This window comes from Zingiber officinale, chromosome 3A (assembly GCF_018446385.1).
Source record: "Zingiber officinale cultivar Zhangliang chromosome 3A, Zo_v1.1, whole genome shotgun sequence".
Lineage (NCBI taxonomy): Eukaryota > Viridiplantae > Streptophyta > Magnoliopsida > Zingiberales > Zingiberaceae > Zingiber > Zingiber officinale.
The window spans coordinates 112,656,796-112,668,646 of NC_055990.1; positions in this window are offsets into that span (position 1 = coordinate 112,656,796).

Genomic DNA, 11,851 nt, shown 5'->3' on the forward strand with positions numbered 1-11,851 from the left:
TACGAGTATGAGTTTACCTAGATCTACACTTAGATCTACAAGGGGAAAAAAAATTATACCTTTGAAGCGAAGCCCTTCGCAATCCCGCAAGTCCAAGGTACGCCGGATCTCAAGATTGTCAACGTAGACTATCCTCTAGAAGTATCCACACGAACAAGATGTGTTCTCTAATACACAAGGATGGAGAAGAGAACACCACAAGTATGCTAGCACTTCTTGATGCTCTCGGATAGGATTGGAAGATGAAGAAAGGAAAAGAAGAGAACACACTCCTCTAAAAACTCTATGTGACTTTCACTAACCTTTCTTCTTGGATTAGATTCACTCACCTTTCTTCTTCCTTGCTTGAAACCCACGGCAATAGTAGCAAAGGAGGAGGAAGAACCCAAGGAAAAAGATGCAACAATGAACACCCATCAATCCCACAAAAGAAAACCTCCACAAGCATTAGTGTGGCCGACCACATCTTGTAACCCCCTCATTTAATGTGGCCGGCCACATTAAGTGAATGGGATGTGTAACCTCCATGAGGTGGCACACCATAATGAGGTGGAGATGATGTGGCAAGATTAGTCATGCCATGTTGTTGGATTTTTCGAGCCGCGAAAACCGCTTTTCGCGTCACAGAAACCCCGAATCACCCATGCCACTGGATCTCGTGCGAAGAAAAACTTTCGAAAATATGAGTACAAGTTTTAAACTATGATCTACAGTAGATCTACAAAGGAAAAACATTTTATACCTGTAACACCCGAAAATTCTCAAAATAATTATTAGAAATATCCTAGTATTTTTCTGGAATTTTAGGATATTTTTATGGAATTTTTAGAATAGCGGAAGTAGCAAAAATAAATAGAAAACGAAAAGAGCTTATACGAGAATTAAACCCGAGACCTAGCGAACTCTATGCCTTATGGTGGACATTAGAAACCAAGTGAATCCAGTAGGGCCGTGCTGAAAGAAAAGGGAGGCAAATAAATTTATATTAGAGTTGGGCGAAATTACCCACTTAATATAAATAGGGAATTAATAAGTGAAGAGTTATTTGAACGTAACTTTTCTCCTCCTCACCCTAACCTCACGCCGCCCCCTTCTCGTCTTCTTCTCTCGGCGCCAACCATAAGCACACCTAGGGTTCCGTCCCTAGGGCCATAGGAGTATCTTCCGGTGACGACTCCGACACGAGGACGCTCCCCTCTGTGAGAGGAACGCATAGACGCGAGTAGATCGTCGAAGAGATCTCTCCTCCGGAAAGCCTAGCGATTAGAATCATAAGAAACCTAGCACAGGAGGTAAGAAACCCCTCACCTGCAGTATAAGTAGATTCCGTATGAATTTTATGCTTCAGTTTAGTAGTATGTAGATTTTCGGCACCAGGGATGCGAATCAGCGCATACCAAGTGTTCGATTAAATTGCTAGCCCAGTTAAAATGCAACTTAGGCATTTTATTAGCTTAGAGAAATGCAATAGAAGCATTTTTATAGCTTATTTAGTCTTGCTTCAGCTTTTACAGGACTAGATGTCCAATGGGTGGGCCCCCACAGTCGTTTCTAGGTTCAGACAACCTAGCTCTAGGTTCAGATAACCTAGATAGAGCAAGACAAGTAATAATTAGCTATGTTCAGTATTTTACTTTCTCAGTGGCATTGTACTGGATTAGATATCCATTGGGTTGGGCTCCCATAGTCGTCCCTAGGTTCAGCTAACCTAGTAAACCCTACTAGATTCAGAATTTGCAACCCCGGGTTTAGTTAGGGATGCGCGCACAGCAAGTACAGTTGCCGGGCCCAAACAGCAGCATGATTATGTATTTTCACTTATTATGTAATTAGTTTTCAGAACCTCACAAAATAGCTATGTGAAAGTAGTGCAACTCTAGCAATAGTTTAGCATCAGCTTAGTTCAGTCCATGCTCTGTTTAGTTTTCTTATAGAGGCATGTGATAGTCTTATGATCAGTTTTGATTTCCATATCTTATGAACCTGTATGCCATGTTTTAGTATTCATGTGTAGTGATTTCAGTATGCCATGTTTCTCAAGTTTAACATATGATTTTAATAGCATTCTTTCAAAAGCATATTGCATCGAATGCATGTTTTAGTGAGGTAGATGGTTTCTTACTAAGCTCTCAAGCTTACAGATACTATTTTCCTTATACTGCAGATAAAGGTAAAGGGAAGATGGATTAGCGGAGGCTGGAGGTCAATGCAACGATGAAGATGTGTGTGAGCTGGAGTTTGGAATGAAGATCTTATAGATTTTGCAAGTTTAACTATTAGAACTTTGTTACTTTTAGTTTCTGCAGTTCAGTTTGCTTAAATGTCATGAATTAGTGGATTATGCACCATGCCATGTTTAAAATGCTAGTTAATTGATGTTAGGAGGCATTTCTATTAGTTTAGCATTGATATAAGTGATTTTGGCACGAAACAGTACTGAAATCAGACTTCTGTACGAAATCAGAAACCCCAATCGATCGGCCGATCGATTGGAGGTTTCTCAATCGATCAGCCGATCAATTGAGAAGTTCGTACCGCGAACAGTAAGCTCCTGGATCGATCAACCGATCGATCCGGATGCTTTCTGTCGTGAACAGAAAGCCCTGGGATCGATCGCTGGATCGATTGGCTAGTCTGGATCGATCAGCCGATCGATCCAGAATATTGCCCCGAGCACAGTACCGTGCTGAATCGATCTCTGAATCAATCCAACCTAAGTTCCTCATACAGTAGCATGCTGAGTCGATCACTGGATCGATCAGACCATTCCAATCGATCCACCGATCGATTGGGAGGCCTGATTTCAGCAAGAAACTCTTAGTTAAGTTCCTTGACCATTGGGGGATGTAATATATGTCATGATAGTTTAGATTACACCCCTTAGCACATATAGAATCAAGAAATGACAATAGTTTAGCCAAATTTTAATTAGTACAGTTTTCGCACTTAGACTTAGGGATGGTCATGGATATAGCTTAGCACAACATATTGTGACGGTCCGGCCTTACAGCCTAGCTAGTAGAAGGCGGGTTGTTACAGAGTGGTATCAGAGCCAGGTTCCATACTTCCTACATGCACATCAGCATTGAACCTGCAGCTTCCAAGTAAGATTACCTCTCACTTTGTTATGTTTATTGCTTTCATGTTTGTAGATAACTAAAGTATGCTTATCTGTGATAGTAACTAACATGATAGTATTAGCTATGTGAACGTGATATTTAGTTATGTATGTCTTTTGTTCCTTTAGAGATGGCACGAGGACGCCCAGCTAGAAGGGCACCAGCCACTGAGCCCCAGCATGAGGCAGGCAGTTCAGTGCTTCCCCCAGACCTGACAGCATTAGTGGCTCAGTTACAGTAGCAGTTAGCTGAACAACAACAGGAGATAGCCACCTTAAAGGCTAATCAGCAGAATACTCCCACAGTCACCCCGGAACCAAACTTAGCAATGCCAGTAGTCTTAGAGGTTCCACCAGTCCAGCCTACAGCACCAGTAGCCCTAGCAACAGAGGCAAGGAGAGAAGTCTATCTGATCCAGTGGCAGAGAGTCAAGCTAGAGAATTTCTCAAGCACCAGTGAACCATGGGATGCTCAAGCCTGGTTCAAAACACTGGAAAGCACGATGGAGCTTCTGGACTGGCCAGAACATGAGAAGGTGAAGTGCGTCTCCTTCTGTCTGACAGGAGATGTATGTATGTGGTGGGAGAGAATTAGAACGAAGCGCCCAGTAAACCAGATGACATGGGCCGACTTCTAGAAAGAATTCTTTGAGGAGTTCTTTCACATGCGGGTCACGAACCGCCACTACGACGAGTTCACTGAGTTTCGCTAGGGCAACCTTTCAGTGGAGGAAGCCGTGAAGAAATTCAACAGATTGGCTCGTCTATGCCCTGAACTAGTCGGCACAGAGAAAGAACGAGTTCGGTTGATGCTCAAGATGTTGAGGCCGGAAATAGCGATGAACGTGGCTGGCGGCATTCATAGGCCGCAAACCACCGAAGAACTAGTCAGCAGTGCTCTGACCACCGAGCACTACCAAAACAATATCAAGCAGCAGAAGCAAGTCCTCTCAGAGTCCAAAGGTCAAGGAGGCTCAGGCACCCAGAAACACCAGGGCCACAGCTCCCATGGCTCTAACTGGAAAGGGAACTCCAGCAACAAGCGCAAACCAGGGAGTTACCAAAAAGGAGGGCCAGCTAGCAAACAGCCCAGTTATCCAAAGTGTGCTACTTGTGGGAAATTCCACCCTGGAGTTTGTCGTAAGGGCACACGAGGATGCTTTGAGTGTGGACAGGAAGGGCATATGGCTAAGCAGTGCCCAAACAAGACCAGCTTTTCTCCACCACAGCCAGTTCAGTATGAAGTTAAGCCAGCACAGTTGCATCAGATGCAGGCCGCTTTAGATGGTCCACAGATCAGCCAGGGTAGATTAGAAGCCCCTCCAGCTACGACCAATGCGAGGATCTACTCACTCACCAGAGAGGACATAGCAAATACCTCGACAGTCGTTTCAGGTCAGATTAGTATTTTACAGCAAAGTACAACTGTCTTGTTCGATACTAGGGCAACCCATTCTTATATATCCAGGGCATTTGTCGAGAAGTTAGTGATACCCCCAGAGGTACTCAGTAATCAGTTCTTGACAATGTTACATTCAGGAGAAATTATGGCATCCACGCACTGGCTCAGAGCAGTGCTAGTCATTATAGCAGACAGAGAACTCTTTTGTGATCTGATAGTGCTAAATATAACTGACTACGATGTCATCTTTGGAATGGACTTCTTGAGCAGATATGGTGCTTCCATCGAGTGCCATAAACAGAAAGTCATATTCCAACCTGAAGCAGAAGCACAGTTCGAGTTCATCGGAGAACCCAAGAGAAAGGCCAAAAAGTTTCTCTCAGCTATGAAAGCACAGAGATTAATGGATTCAGGATGTACGGGATTTTTAGCACACGTAGTCAGTACCAGTCAGGATAAGGACCGACAGCTAGCAGAGGTCCGAGTCGTATGTGACTACCCAGCAGTCTTCCCTGAAGAGTTACCAGGCCTAGCACCAGACAGGGAGACTGAATTTGAGATAGAACTCATTCCCGGTACAAATCCTATGTCCAAAGCATCCTACCGCATGGCTCCAGCAGAACTGAAGGAACTTCATGAGCAACTACAGGAGCTGCTTGACAAGGGCTTCATACGTCCTAGTCACTCACCATGGGGAGCGCCTGTATTGTTCGTGAAGAAGAAGGACGGGAGCATGCGCCTGTATATAGATTACAGGGCACTGAACCAAGTCACCATCAAGAATAGGTATCCTCTTCCCAGAATAGATGACCTGTTCGATCAGCTAAAGGGAGCAGCAGTGTTCTCTAAGATAGACCTCAGATCAGGTTATCATTAGGTGAAAGTTAAAGAAGCGGATATACCCAAGACAGCATTCAGGACTAGATACGGACATTACGAGTTCGTAGTCATGCCCTTTGGTATGATAAATGCTCCAGCTACTTTCATGGACCTCATGAACAGGGTATTCAGGGAATATTTAGACAAGTTTGTTATCGTGTTCATCGATGACATTCTTATCTATTCAGGAACTCAGGAAGAACATGCAGAGCACCTGAAAATAGTACTGCAGACCCTCTAGTAGAACCAGTTGTACGCCAAGTTCACAAAATGTGAATTTTGGTTCGATCAGGTGTCCTTCCTGGGTCACATCATCTCAAAGGATGGTATCATGGTAGACCCCAGTAAGATAGAAGCTGTGAGTAACTGGAAAAGACCCAAGAATGCTAGTGAGATCAGAAGCTTTCTGGGATTAGCAGACTATTACAGAAAATTCGTAGAGGACTTCTCCAGGATAGCCTCCCCACTGATAGCTCTTACCAGAAAGAACAGAAAATTTCAGTGGACAGAGGACTGTGAGAACAGCTTTAGCGAGCTAAAAAGAAGATTGACCAGTGCACCTATTCTGACTCTACCAGAAAACACAGACAGCTTTGATATTTATAGTGATGTCTCTAAGTTGGGACTAGGAGCAGTGCTGATGCAGAATGGTAAGGTAATCACCTATGCCTCCAGACAACTCAAGGAATATGAGCAGAATTACCCTACTCATGACCTTGAGCTTGAAGCAGTGGTGTTCGCTCTCAAAATTTAGAGACATTACTTGTATGGAGCTAAGTGCAGAGTGTATACAGATCACCAGAGTCTGAAGTACTTCTTCACTCAGAAGGATCTGAATATGCGGCTGCGCAGATGGCTAGAGCTGGTCAAAGACTACGATATAGACATCCTCTACCACCCAGGGAAAGCCAATAAGGTAGCAAACACACTTAGCAGAAAGTCCAGTGCTACCCTATTATCTTTAGTAGCCATGTCACCGCCCCTACAGAAAGAGATCACAAATTTCGGTCTCGAACTCATAGTTGGACAGCTCTCTACTATGACATTAGAGTCTACCTTCCTTGGTGACATTCAGACAGCTCAGGAACAGGATCCTGAAATTTAGAAAATCAAGCAAGGGATAGCAGAATCAGAAGGTGGAGAGTTCAGAATATCAGATAGCGGGGTATTATACTTTGGTGACAGATTATGCGTTCCAGATCAGGAGGAACTACGAAGAAAGATTTTAGATGAGGCTCACAAGACTCCCTATACGATGCATCCTGGCTCCACCAAAATGTACTAGGACTTGAAGAAACGTTTTTGGTGGCCTGGGATGAAGAGAGACATCGCTCGATATGTCAGTACCTGCCTAACCTGTCAGAGGGTTAAGGCAGAACACCAGAGACCAGGAGGAGTTTTGCAGCTTATTCAGATCCCAGAATGGAAGTGGGAAGATATTTCTATGGATTTCATAGTGGGATTACCCAGAACCACGGATGGTTTTGATACCATCTGGGTAATAGTCGACAGGTTGACTAAATCAGCCCACTTCTTAGCTATCAGGATATCCTACTCCATGGAACAGCTAGCACAGTTGTATCTCAAGGAGATCGTTAGACTACATGGAGTCCCACGAACCATTATTTCAGATAGAGACAGTAGGTTCACATCACACTTCTGGGAGTGTGTACAGTCAGATTGGGCACGAAGTTAAAGTTCAGCACAGCTTTCCATCCTCAGACAGATGGTCAAACAGAGCGAGTAAATCAGGTACTTGAAGATATGCTCCGAGCACGTGCCCTAGATTTCAAAGGAAGTTGGTGCAAATATCTGAGCTTAGCAGAATTTACATACAACAACAGCTATCAGGCCACTATCGGCATAGCACCTTACAAGACTCTCTGTGGGCGGAGGTGTAGATCTCCAATCTGCTGGTATGAGAGTGGTGAACAGGAAGAACTAGAACTTCAGACAGATCTAGTAGTAGACACCACAGCAGCTATACAGCAAATCCGCCAGAGGATAGAGACAGCTCAGAGCCGCTAGAAAAGCTATGCTGATACACGGCGCAGACCTTAGAGTTCTCAATTGGGGATACATTATTTCTCAGAGTAGCTCCCATGAAGGGAGTAATGCGTTTTGGGAAGAAGGCCAAATTAAGTCCCAGATATGTGGGACCATACCTTATCAGCAGAAGAGTTGGCAAGGTAGCATATGAGCTAGAGCTACCCCAGGAAATGTCAGCTGTTCATAATGTATTTCATGTCTCTATGCTGAAGAAGCATATCCCAGATGCCACCCAGGTGATTGAGCCCCAGCTGGTACAAGTCCGCGAATACCTCAGCTATGACAGTCGGCCTACTCAGATAGTAGATCGAGCAGTTAAGAAATTACGGAATAAGGAAGTACCATTAGTAAAGGTCATTTGGCAAAGTCACACAGCAGAAGAGGCAACTTGGGGGACAGAAGCCAGTATGAGACAGAAGTACCCAGAGTTATTCTAAGTTCGAGGATGAACTTTTTATAAGGTATGGGGGATTGTAACGCCCGAAAATTCTCAAAATGATTTTTAGAAATATTCTATGATTTTTCTAGAATTTTAGAATATTTTTAGGGAATTTTTAGAGTAGCGGAAGTAGCAAAAATAAATAGAAAACGAAAAGAGCTTACACGGGAATTGAACCCGAGACCTAGCGAACTCTATGCCTTATGGTGGACTTTAGAAACCAAGTGAACCCAGCAGGGCCGTGCTGAAAGAAAAGGGAGGCAATTAAATTTATATTAGAGTTGGGCGAAATTACCCACTTAATATAAATAGGGAATTAATAAGTGAAGAGTTATTTGAACGTAACTTTTCTCCTCCTCACCCTAACCTCACGCCGCCCCCTTCTCGTCTTCTTCTCTCGGCGCCAACCACAAGCACACCTAGGGTTCCGTCCCTAGGGCCATAGGAGTATCTTCCGGCGACGACTCCGACACGAGGACGCTCCCCTCCGCGAGAGGAATGCATAGACGCGAGTAGATCGTCGAAGAGATCTCTCCTCCGGAAAGCCTAGCGATTAGAATCGTAAGAAACCTAGCACAGGAGGTAAGAAACCCCTCACCTGCAGTATAAGTAGCTTTCGTATGAATTTTATGCTTTAGTTTAGTAGTATGTAGATTTTCGGCACCAGGGATGCGAATCAGCGCATACCAAGTGTTCGATTAAATTGCTAGCCCAGTTAAAATGCAACTTAGGCGTTTTATTAGCTTAGAGAAATGCAATAGAAGCATTTTTACAGCTTATTTAGTCTTGCTTCAGCTTTTACAGGACTAGATGTCCAATGGGTGGGCTCCTACAGTCGTCTCTAGGTTCAGACAACCTAGCTCTAGGTTCAGATAACCTAGAAAGAGCAAGACAAGTAATAATTAGCTATGTTCAGTATTTTACTTTCTCAGTGGCACTGTACTGGATTAGATATCCATTGGGTTGGGCTCCCATAGTCGTCCCTAGGTTCAGCTAACCTAGTAAACCCTACTATATTCGGAATTTGCAACCCCGGATTTAGTTAGGGATGCGCGCACAGCAAGTACAGTTGCCGGGCCCAAACAGCAGCATGATTATGTATTTTCACTTATTATGTAATTAGTTTTCAGAACCTCACAAAATAGCTATGTGAAAGTAGTGCAACTCTAGCAATAGTTTAGCATCAGCTTAGTTCAGTCCATGCTCTGTTTAGTTTTCTTATAGAGGCATGTGATAGTCTTATGATCAGTTTTGATTTCCATATCTTATGAACCTGTATGCCATGTTTTAGTATTCACGTGTAGTGATTTCAGTATGCCATGTTTCTCAAGTTCATCATATGATTTTAATAGCATTCTTTCAAAAGGATATTGCATCGAATGCATGTTTTAGTGAGGTAGATGGTTTCTTACTAAGCTCTCAAGCTTACAGATACTATTTTCCTTATACTGCAGATAAAGGTAAAGGGAAGATGAATTAGCGGAGGCTGGAGGTCAATGCAACGATGAAGATGTGTGTGAGCTGGAGTTTGGAATGAAGATCTTAGGGATTTAGCAAGTTTAACTATTAGAACTTTGTTACTTTTAGTTTCTGCAGTTCAGTTTGCTTAAATGTCATGAATTAGTGGATTATGCACCATGCCATGTTTAAAATGCTAGTTAATTGATGTTAGGAGGCATTTCTATTAGTTTAGTGTTGATATAAGTGATTTTGGCACGAAACCGTGCTGAAATCAGACTCCTGTAAGAAATCAGAAACCTCAATCGATCGGCCGATCGATTAGAGGCTTCTCAATCGATCAGCCGATCGATTGAGAAGTTCGTACCGCGAACAGTAAGCTCCTGGATCGATCAGCCGATCGATCCGGATGCTTTCTGTCGCGAACAGAAAGCCATGGGATCAATCGCTCGATCGATTGGCCAGTTTGGATCGATCAGCCGATCGATCCAGAATATTGCCCCGAGCATAGTAGCGTGCTGAATCGATCACTGGATCAATCCAACCTAAGTTCCGCATACAGTAGCATGCTGAGTCGATCACTAGATCGATCAGACCATTCCAATCGATCCACCGATCAATTGGGAGGCCTGATTTCAGCAAGAAACTCTTAGTTAAGTTCCTTGACCATTGGGGGATGTAATATATGTCATGATAGTTTAGATTACACCCCTTAGCACATATAGAATCAAGAAATGACAATAGTTTAGCCAAATTTTAATTAGTACAGCTTCCGCACCTAGACTTAGGGATGGTCATGGATAGAGCTTAGCACAGCATATTGTGACGGTCCGGCCTTACAGCCTAGCCAGTAGAAGGCGAGTCGTTACAATACCTTTGAAGCTTGCCCTCGCAAATCCCGCTCGTCCAACGGTACGCCAGATCTCGAAGTTGTCAACGTAGACAACTCTCTAGTGATATCCACATGAACAAGAAGTGTTCTCTAACACTCAAGGATGGAGAAGAGAGCACCACAAGTGTGCTAGCACTCTCTAGGGCTCTCGGGTAGGATTGGAAGAAGAAGAAAGGAAAAGAAGAGAACACACTCCTCTAAAATCTCTATGTGACTTTCACTAACCTTTCTTCTTGGATTAGATTCACTCTCCTTTCTTCTCCCTTGCTTGAAACCCACGACCAAGAGAAGAGAAGGAGCAAGAAGAGAGCTTAGGAGGAGGAAGATCACTTGAATGAGAGTTACACTTGTAAAAATGAAACTCTTTTCATCAAATTAAGTGGTTTGTAACCTCCATGGGATACCAGAGTCACAACTCTTGGTAACTCCCATGAGGTGGCACTTCACTTAAGTAACCATGATGATGTGGAGCATTATCATTGGCCCACTTAATGCCAACTCACCAATGAGGTGGCATAAAGTCAAGTCAAACTTGACTCTTCATCTTCCTCTCAAGTCAAGTCAAACTTGACTTAATCTCTCTCATGGTTGATCTAATCCAACCATTTAATTCAAGCCAATTTAATACAATGAATCTAATTCATTTAATTAAATTGATTCAATGAGTCATAATCTAAATTAGACTCATTGAACACATGAATCAACTTGAGTCCAACTCAATTAGCCCAATTAGGATTACTCTTAATCCAATTTGATTCATCAAATGAATCTAATCCTCTTGGTTCATCATATGAACCTAATCTCCATCCACTTGTTCTTTGTGTGTGACCCAATAGGTTCTTGTAACGTTGGCAATGCCCCTAAACCCATTTAGGACCATAAGTAATGAGCGGTATCTAGCAATACATCATTACTACCCAAGTTACAAGAATGTTGAGATCCAACATCACCTTGTGACTCCTCACAATATATGACAAGTGTCCTTCTATCCTAGACATCTAGATTGATCAATGTGAGGCATAGACCATGTCATCCTCTGACCAATCTAAATCTTGAACTCCAAGTAGACTCACTAAATCAAATGAGCTCAATATCTCATATTGACTCATTTGGGCATGGCCATGCACTTCGTGGTCTCACTCTATCAAGAATACCAATGTCTCTCCCGTCATATAGGAGGGATAGATCCCATCTACATCACTCACATCCCTCTGCATAATTCGTTACATACCCAGTAATCGCCTTTATAGTCCACCCAGTTACGGGTGACGTTTGACGAAACCAAAGTACATAACTCCTTATGTAGGGAACGATGGTGACTTCAGGTCTAAGGACTAGTAGTCATACTAATAGCCACATGAGAAAGTATATGACACTCATATAACGATCCATGATACTTTCTCATGGCGGGTCATTCAGTATACATTCTCTAATGCATACCCATGTGTCAACTTGATATCTCTATATCCATGACTTGTGAGATCAGGTCATCGAGTTGACCTACATGCTAGTCTTATTGCATTAACATTGTGCCTGAATGTTAATACTCGACTAGGAATGATTAAGAGTAGTGTTCCCTATATCATCTCACTATCGGTTCAACTAACCGATTGA